Source organism: Corvus brachyrhynchos, unplaced genomic scaffold (assembly GCF_000691975.1).
Source record: "Corvus brachyrhynchos isolate BGI_N302 unplaced genomic scaffold, ASM69197v1 scaffold407, whole genome shotgun sequence".
Lineage (NCBI taxonomy): Eukaryota > Metazoa > Chordata > Aves > Passeriformes > Corvidae > Corvus > Corvus brachyrhynchos.
Window position 1 is genome coordinate 85,564 of NW_008239056.1, and position 8,760 is coordinate 94,323.

Here is an 8,760-nt window from a genome sequence, read left to right on the forward strand (position 1 = left end):
CTAGCAACGAGCCATCAGAGGAGGATCTGAGCTGCACCAATCACAGCATCAAAAGAGACTCTAAGAACTGCTCCGGGGCTCAGCCCCTGGTCTTCCTGAGGAACCTGAGTCCAAGGGAATCCCTGTGCGACACACAGTTTGGTTTTTCTGGGTTGTCGAGTGGGACTTGGGCTTACCTCGAGTCTCTGCTCCTGGTTTTCTTTTTAATAAACGAGTAGACTTTTATTCCACCCAAAAGGTCCAAGCCTCGTTTATAACAGTTTTCTGGGGACTCGTCCAGGATAAGCCACGCCCCCTGGGCGGTCCTGGAGAAGGACAAGTCCAGGGAAGATGCGTCCAGCAGAATTTTTGCCGCCTGGACTCTGGATTTCTTCGCAACCGTCGGGAGGACTGTCGGCTGTCCCAAGAGAAAGAGAAGGACGGGTTCAGGGAAGATGCGTTCGGCAGAATTTTTTTTCTGCCGCCTGGACTCTGGATTTCTTCGTGACCATTGGGAGGACTGTCGGCTGTCCCAAGAGAAGATCAGGGGCCCGACAACCCAGAGGATTCCCCTCTGAGGAGCGGGACTCGCTGTCAGGTTGGTGTTGTGAGTGGGGTTGAGGCATTAGGGGTTACGAGTGTGCGTGTAGTGGCGACTGAGTGAGACGGGGGCTGCATAGAGCGGACTCCCGAAGCGAGTGAGGAGTACCGCGGTTCCAGTCCTCCACGAGGAGCCCAGCCGGGAAAGGAGGGAAGCGAGTGAAAAACGTGTGAGTGCTGTACCCCTAGGGAGCCTTAAAGGTGGGAGACGGAGGAGTACCCTACTTCTAGCCGCCCCGTGCAGGCTCCAGTTAGAAGTGGCTTGGTCATCGCCAGATCGGGGGTGGAATCGCTAGGAGTCCCAGACAGGGAAGTAGCGATTCCATCAGCCAGGATCACCTGGGAGGAGGGGGTTCCTTAGGGCAGACCCCAGAGAGTCTGTGCCTAGGGAACTAGGACCCTTGTGGGCTGGAAGGAAGACTCTTAACTGGAGATTTTCAAAGTTAAGGGGACTTTCATTGACCTCCATTCCGTAGGGAAGAAATTTTTGGTGTCACGGCCATTTTAAGATCTGGGCTGTAGAGGAGAAGTGTCTAGTGGCGTCTGGCGGGCACCATCTTAATTTTTGAGGAAACTCCCCGGAGGAGGGAGGGTCCCTCACTCCAGCGAGGGGTGGAGTCTGTAATTGGGTCCCAGAAGGGGGAAGGGCCGAAAGGGCCTGATAGGGTTCATCCGGTTTCCGGTTGGGTCACCATTTAGGTTGTAGTTTCTGAGGTTTCCTGTTGGATTTCCCACGGGCAGCCATTTAATTCCCACAGTTAAGAAATTTTCCCACGAGTAGTTGTATTATTACAGTTACTGCTTTTAAAAAACCCCTTGTTTAAAAATTAAAAGATACTGTTATTTTCCCGTGACCTTCACTCCTTTTATCAGAACCTTACCTGTTCTCTCTTAGCTTTGCCTGGTTTCCTAGAACTTGTGGTAGCTCGCCTTGGTTTTGTTGGTTCATTCAAATACGATTATTTGTTAGGTAGATGTTAATAAGTTTGTGCGTTGTGTGTACTAAATTTTGTTGGTAATGAGGTAATTTTAGGAGAGGTTTTTCGGATTAGCAACCAAGAGTTCTCCTTAGTTGTGTACGAACTTTTGTTTGAGCTTCACAGTAGTGTGGCTCACTTAGTGGGTATTTAAGAAGTAGTGATCATTGAGTTTCCTGGTTGAGGAGCCTAATATAGATTAAAGCTAATTCCTTTCTGAAGCAGGGACTATCTACTGCCATAAGTTTGTAAGAGAGAGAGAAAAAGAAAGGGTTTTATTTATAGTTCGTTTTATTCTGATTTAAGTAATAACTAATTTAAAGAACTCTGTTGACACTTAGGTACACTCTATAAACATTACCAAAAATCATGGGCCAGTGTGCGGGAAAGAATAAAAGGACAAAGAAAGACAAAACCGAATTAAAAGACAGTCCTCCCGAAAGCCCATTGGGAGAAATGCTCGAAAATTTGGATTTGAATGAAAATTTAAAGAAATTGGACAAAATTAAAATGATCAGTTATAGTATTGAGATCTGGTCAAAGGAAGTGATTCAGGAAGGGCCTGTCTATTGGCCCTGGTACGGATCCAAAGAAAAGTGGATGTGCAGAGCTTTAAACAGACGCGTTAATTTAAAGGAGACCCAAAATGAGGAAGAAATCTTACACGCAGCCTGCTGGCTTGAAAATGAGATCTGGGACAAGAAAGTAAGAGTGTACAAAGTAACAAAAGAGAAGGAAGTGGATAAGAAAGAAGCACAGGAAGTAGGAGAGAAAAGTAATTCAAAAGGGTGGGACCCTCTTGATTGTCTTCCACCCCCTTCACCACCTACTCTACCCATAGCTCACCCTCCTACTCCTCCGGTACTTCCCCCTACTCAGCCAATACCTCTCCCACCACCTCCACTACCTGCCCCAACCTCCTCCGCTGCACCCTATTCCATCACCTGAGACTCCATCTGCTTCCCCTACACCTGTGCCAATTTCTCCTGTACATCAACCTTGTATCCCGAATGTCCCAACCATACCACAGAACCTTCCTATGCCTCTCCTTATCCCTCCTACATTTCAAAGTACACCCCTTAGTTTCTCCCTGATACACAATGTCTCTGCTGAAGGAAGTATAGTGCAAGGTTGCAGCTGTGGGGGGGAAAAGGAATCAGAGATGAAAAAGGACTCAGATGAGATGGTAAGACACCCTGGTTACAATACTAGGTTTCAAACCCAGAAGTGTGTGCCTCAAGGAGAGACAGTGGACCAATTATTCCCCTTGAGAGAAGTGCCCATGGGAGGTGCTAGAGGGGGAATTGGGTTTGTTAATGCGCCGTTGATGGCTTCTGAGGTGAGGAATTTTAAGAAGGAGTTAAAAGGTTTACTGAAGGATCCACTAGGTATATCTAATCAGGTTGACCAATTCTTGGGTCCTAGCATTCATACATGGGAAGAGTTGAATTCTATCATGGGTATACTTTTCTCCCCAGAAGAAATCCAACTAATTAGGGCAGCTGGCATGCGGATCTGGGAGCGAGAGAATAGGAATGGACCCCGGGGGGAGGAGAAAATGCCGCATGTGCAACCAGACTGGGACCTAAATGATGAACTAGAAAGAAGAAATATGAGAGATTATAGGGCGCTCATAGTAAAAGGTATACGAGAGGCTGTGCCCAGGACAAACAATGCGAGGCTGGCTTTTGACAGCCAGCAGGAAAAGGACGAGACCCCGAGTGCGTGGTTGGAAAGGTTAAAAAGGAATTTTCAATTATATTCTGTGTGGATCCAGATAGCCCGGAAGGGCAAGTATTCGTGAAGATCCAGTTTGTTACCAAGGCATGGACAGATATTAGAAGAAAATTAGAGAAGATAGATGACTAGCAGGAAAACAGCCTGAACGAATTGTTGAGGGAGGCGCAGAAGGTATACTTGAGAAGAGAGGAGGAGAAGACAAAAACTGAAGCGAAGATCATGATAGCGATAGCTAGAGAAAGCACTGGAGTTGGAAGGGGAGAGTCAAAAGGAGATGGGGAGGAGAAGGAAAAGATATACAGGCAGAGAAAACAGAACTGGGTCAAAATCATATGCTATTGTTGTGGTGAAGGGGGACATACAAAGAGATACTGTAAGAAAAGAAATTTGGATGAGGCAATTGCTAGGGAACAAGATACATTGGAAAAGATTTTAAAGGGAAATGGTTAGGGGTGTCAGGGGCTCTTTGCTCTGGGGGGAGGTTTTGAAAATCACACAGAGCCCTTGGTAAATCTGGAAGTTGGCCCCCAGAGTGAAGAATATGAGTTTCTTGTTGATACTGGAGCAGACAGATTGCGTATATCAAAGCTTCCAGAAGGTTGTAAGTTAAGTGATAGAAAATGTAAGGTTAAGGGAGCTAAGAATGACCCATTTGATGTGGCCATGATTGAACAGGTACAAGTTAAAGGTAATTCCTGAGAAAGTTGTGTAGATTTGTTATATATGCCAAAATTGGGATGCAATTTACTAGGCCGGGACCTGCAATTACAGCTGGGAATAGGGGTAGTCCCCGAGGAAGGTAGAATGGTGGCTAAAATGATGGTGTTAACAAAAGAAGATGAGGAGACTATTAATCCCGACGTTGGGCCGAAGGAGGAGGGCATGGATTGTTAGACATCCCACCCATTGAAATAAAAGATGAAGCTGAACATAAGATGAACCCATAAGGGTTACACAATACCATATATCAGCTGAAGGAAAAGAGGGACTGACCCCTGTAATTAAGGAATTAATTCTAGACGGTATACTTGAGCCATGCATGTCCCCCCACAACACTCCAATTTTGCCAGTTAAGAAGCCAGACGGGACCTACCGCCTGGTACAAGATTTGAGGGAGGTGAACAAACAAACCATTGCATGTTATCCAGCTGTCACTAACCCATATACCTTATTAAATAAAATATCATCACGACATGCATGGTTCAGTGTAATCAATCTAAAAGATGCTTTTTGGGCGTGCCCACTTGAGAAAGAGAGCAGATGATGGTTCGCCTTTGAATGCCATGATGAGACTACAGGAAGGAAACAACAACTACAATGGACCTGGCTGCCTCAGGGATTCACGGAATCCCCAAATTTATTTGGTCAGGCTTTAGAAGAATTGATGAGAGAATTTTTACTGGCTGGACAAGTACAAATATTGCAGTATGTGGATGATTTGTTGGCCTCAGGGGAACGAAAAGAAGAGGTCCAGGAAACAACGATTAAATTACTAAATTTTCTGGGAGAAAAGGGTTTGAAAGTGTCAAAAAGGAAGTTGCAATTTGTGGAATTGGAGGTGAAGTATTTGGGTCATTTAATTGGGCATGGATACAAGAAGTTAGATTCGAGTAGAATACAGGGAATATTGTCATTGCCAGCACCAAAAACAAAAACTGATGTGATAAAATTGTTAGGGTTGATCGGGTACTGTAAACTATGGATAGAGGGACATACCAAGCTAGTAAAATTCTTGTATGACAAATTAGTAGAGCAAGAACCCTTAACCTGGAATGAGGAAGATAATAAAAGGTTGGAATAATTGAAAGAGAAACTGGTAACTGCTCCAGTGTTGAGTTTGCCCAATTTAGACAGATTATATGAATTATTTGTGAATGTTGAAGAAGGAGTGGCCTATGGAGTGCTTGTACAGGAATGTTGTGTGGAGTAAAGAAACCTATTGCTTATGTGTCAAGGTTATTAGACCCAGTGGTAAGGGGATGGCCAACCTGTCTCCAGGCCGTGGCAGCCACGGTAACTCTGGTGGAGGAGGGATATAAGTTGACTTTTGGTAAGAAGATTAGAGTGTACACTCCATATGATTTTAAAACCATATTAAGTAAAAAGGCTAGCCAATGCATCTCTGACAGCAGGCTTTTAAAATATGAATTGATCCTGAACAATATGGAAAATTTAGAGTTAACTACAACCCGAGCAATAAACCCTGCCCAATTTTTATATGAAGAACCAGATGGAGAACTTGAGCATATCTGCATCGAAACCATTGACTTACAAACTAAAGTAAGGGAGGACTTATTGGAACACCCCTTACCAGAGGGAAAGATCCTTTTTGCGGACGGTTCGTCTAGAGTAGTAGCAGGAAAACGGGTTTCGGGGTATGCGGTGATAAATAGAAAGGACATGACCATTATAGAAAAAGGGAAACTTTCAGGACAATGGTCGGCGCAGTGCTGTGAACTCTATGCTTTATTACGAGGACTACTGTGGCTTAATTATCTGAAAGGAACTATTTATACTGACTCGAAATATGCATACGGAGTGGTACACACTTTTGGTAAAATCTGGACGGAGAGAGAATTTGTAAATTCAAAAGGAAAAACGTTAGTGCATGAGAATTTAATCAAGGAGGTACTTGAAGCTTTAAGAGGTCCGGTGGAGATAGCCGTAGTGCATGTAAGAGGACATCAAAGAGGAGACTCCCTGGAGATAAAAGGAAATAACTTGGCCGACCAGATAGCGAAGAAAGCAGCCTTAGGAGATGAAGGAACCATCCTACATATAACGAGTTTGAGAGACAAGGGCAAGGATGGAGAGATCTCACACATTAGAGAGAGCTATAAGAATTCCAGAAGCATGGGGCAATCAAAAATGAGAAGGGTGAGTGGAGGATGCCAGATGGGAGACAAGTATTAAACAAGGCCCTAGCTAGAGAAGTGTTAGAAGAGTTACACGCCTCAACACATTGGGGGACGCAAGCATTGTGTGACCACTTTCTGAGGACATATGTGTGTATTGGAATTTTTACAATTTCAAAAGTGGTAACACGAGACTGTATAACTTGTCAGTGAGTGAATAGAAAAGTGATGCGGAAAATGCCTCTTGGGGGAAGGGAATTAGCAAGAAGACCCTTTCAGAGTATTAAAGTTGATTTCACCAAGTTGCCCCAGGTGCAAAGATTTAAATATCTGCTAGTCATAGTCGACCACCTAACCCATTGGGTGGAGGCTTATCCTACAACAAGAACAACAGCTGAAGTAGTTGGGAAGATTCTGTTAGAGCAGATAATACCTCGGTATGGTATACTACACACTAAGATAGAGGTCCTCATTTTACAGCCTAAGTGTTACAACTGCTAGTTGAGGCCCTAAACATCACATGGAAATTACACACTCCATGGAGACCACAAAGCTCCGGAACGGTGGAAAGTAAATCAAACACTGAAAGTAGCCCTTACAAAGTTAGTAGAAGAGACTAAAATGAACTGGTTAAAATGTCTTCCCCTGGCCCTAATGAGGATCCGAACAAAACCTAGAGCAGACATAGGGGTTTCCCCCTATGAAATGATGTTTTGGACTACCTTTTCTAACTACTCCGGGCTATCTTGGAACTTATGAAGAGAGAGAACAGAGTGTAAGGAAATATATACAGACTGTCGCAAATACTCTCAAAGAACTGAGAGAAAAGGGGTATCTCCCCCAAACTATGCCCATTGATTTCGACATTCATAAATTCCAGCCTGGTGATTGGGTATTAATTAGAACCTGGAAGGATCAGCCATTGACCCCGAAATGGGAAGGTCCTTTTCAAATTTTGCTGACCACAGCAACAGCAATGAGGACCCAAGAGAAAGGATGGACTCATGTCTCCAGGGTGAAAGGACCTGTACAAGCCCCAACCGAGTGGACAGTAGTTAACCCAACCAACACCAAGCTGACACTGAAGAAGAAGCCATGAAAGGACAGATAAAGATGGAGTTTTTAAGATGATTTGAACTTTATTAACTGTTTTGGTGATATTACAAGTCTTTAGAATTAGAAGTCGTTTATTTATTGAAATACCTAGTGTTACTTATTAATATTTAAAGTTTAAAATAGTTATTTATTGAAAAATTTAAAAGAGCCTTTTCTAATTTTTGATGTGTCTCATTACAGATCCAAAGAACTCTGAAGGAATAGAGTATCCTCCCATGCACCTAGCAAATCAGACCCTAAAAAGGAAGGAAAATAAGTTGACACAAAAGGGAGAGTATCACCGCAGCAAGCGGGTAACAGTAACCAATGGGTAAGAATATTGAGAGGGGGCAAGACCGGATCAGGATACACTCTTGCCACAGATAGGAAGTCGTGGATCCTCTAACAGGGATTAGAGGGGAGACATGGGTGGGAGAGTGCCCTGTACCGGACCCCCACTAATATGGGTTCTCCTCATGATCAACATCCAAGCGGGAGGAGCACCATCCTGCGATAAATGTCACCACCCCTTGTATGCGGGAGACTCTCGGACGGCCATCCTAAGAACCCATTCGAATCCGAGCCCTAATTGTGCCAGCTTTTTAGAACTGCAAACCTGCATAGAGGATGGCCGAACCTATTGGTTTTTGAAAATGTAGGGAGTTGTAAACAAAAATTGCTGGGGGAATGCCCTATGAAAGAGAAATGTATCTGCTCTGAGAAAGACCCGGCAAAGCAGAAAGCAGAAGCAGGGAACTGGGAGCCAGACTTGATTAGAGAAAAAGAGGTAGAAGGGGTAATCAAAAAGGGACCTGAGATCAGAATGATGGGAGGAAAGAACTTGTTCCTAGATCTAGTTGAGAAAAGTCATGAATGGAATATAACTGATTGCTGGATTTGTGGAGATACCCGGATGGCACAGGTTTGGCCTTGGGAGGGGATTGCTTTGACCCCACAGGAGATCCTAAAGATAAGGGAGAAGGAATCACCAGGACCAGATGAGAGGGAGGAAGAAGAAGCGTGGAGCTTGAGGTCAGGAGTCATTGGAGAAGAATGTCTGTGGAGGAGAGGTCCTAAATACACAGCATATGTGGGTGAGCTTCCCTGTAAAAGGCATTTTATAACAAATAGTACACATCAGTGGTGGATCCCTAAGGCTAAGGATTTATATTGGGCAAGAAAACAAAAACAAGGATGTACATATGTAGAACGAGAAAAGTTATATAAATGTTTTACCAGGGAACCTAACCCCTTCCAAGATGAACCAAAGATCTCAAAATTTTGAAGTAAGATTGGCATAAACAATGTAAAATTTCACAATTATTGGCGAGCACCAAAAGGACTCTTCTGGTTATGTGGTGTCTTGGTTTCAAAGACAGGTGTCTGCTAAAGAAGGCAGGAGCCTCCCTTGGAATGGCAGATGCGACCCCCCTTCCCTCCAAGTTATTATAATTTTGAAATCAAGGGGCTTTTAGGCAAAGATGTGGGAAATAGGAATAACAGTTCTTTACTAT

The 8,760-nt window shown here is 44.0% G+C and overlaps 1 long non-coding RNA gene across 1 annotated transcript in view; it reads left to right on the forward strand.

The window, feature by feature from the left end:
- Positions 1-475: 475 nt before the first annotated feature.
- LOC108447898 overlaps positions 476-8,760 on the forward strand; it is a 12,218-nt gene continuing 3,933 nt past the window's right edge. The window contains exons 1-2 of the long non-coding RNA XR_001863604.1: positions 476-577; positions 7,448-8,340. This is a non-coding gene — a long non-coding RNA (uncharacterized LOC108447898). The remainder of the gene's footprint in view (positions 578-7,447; positions 8,341-8,760) is intronic.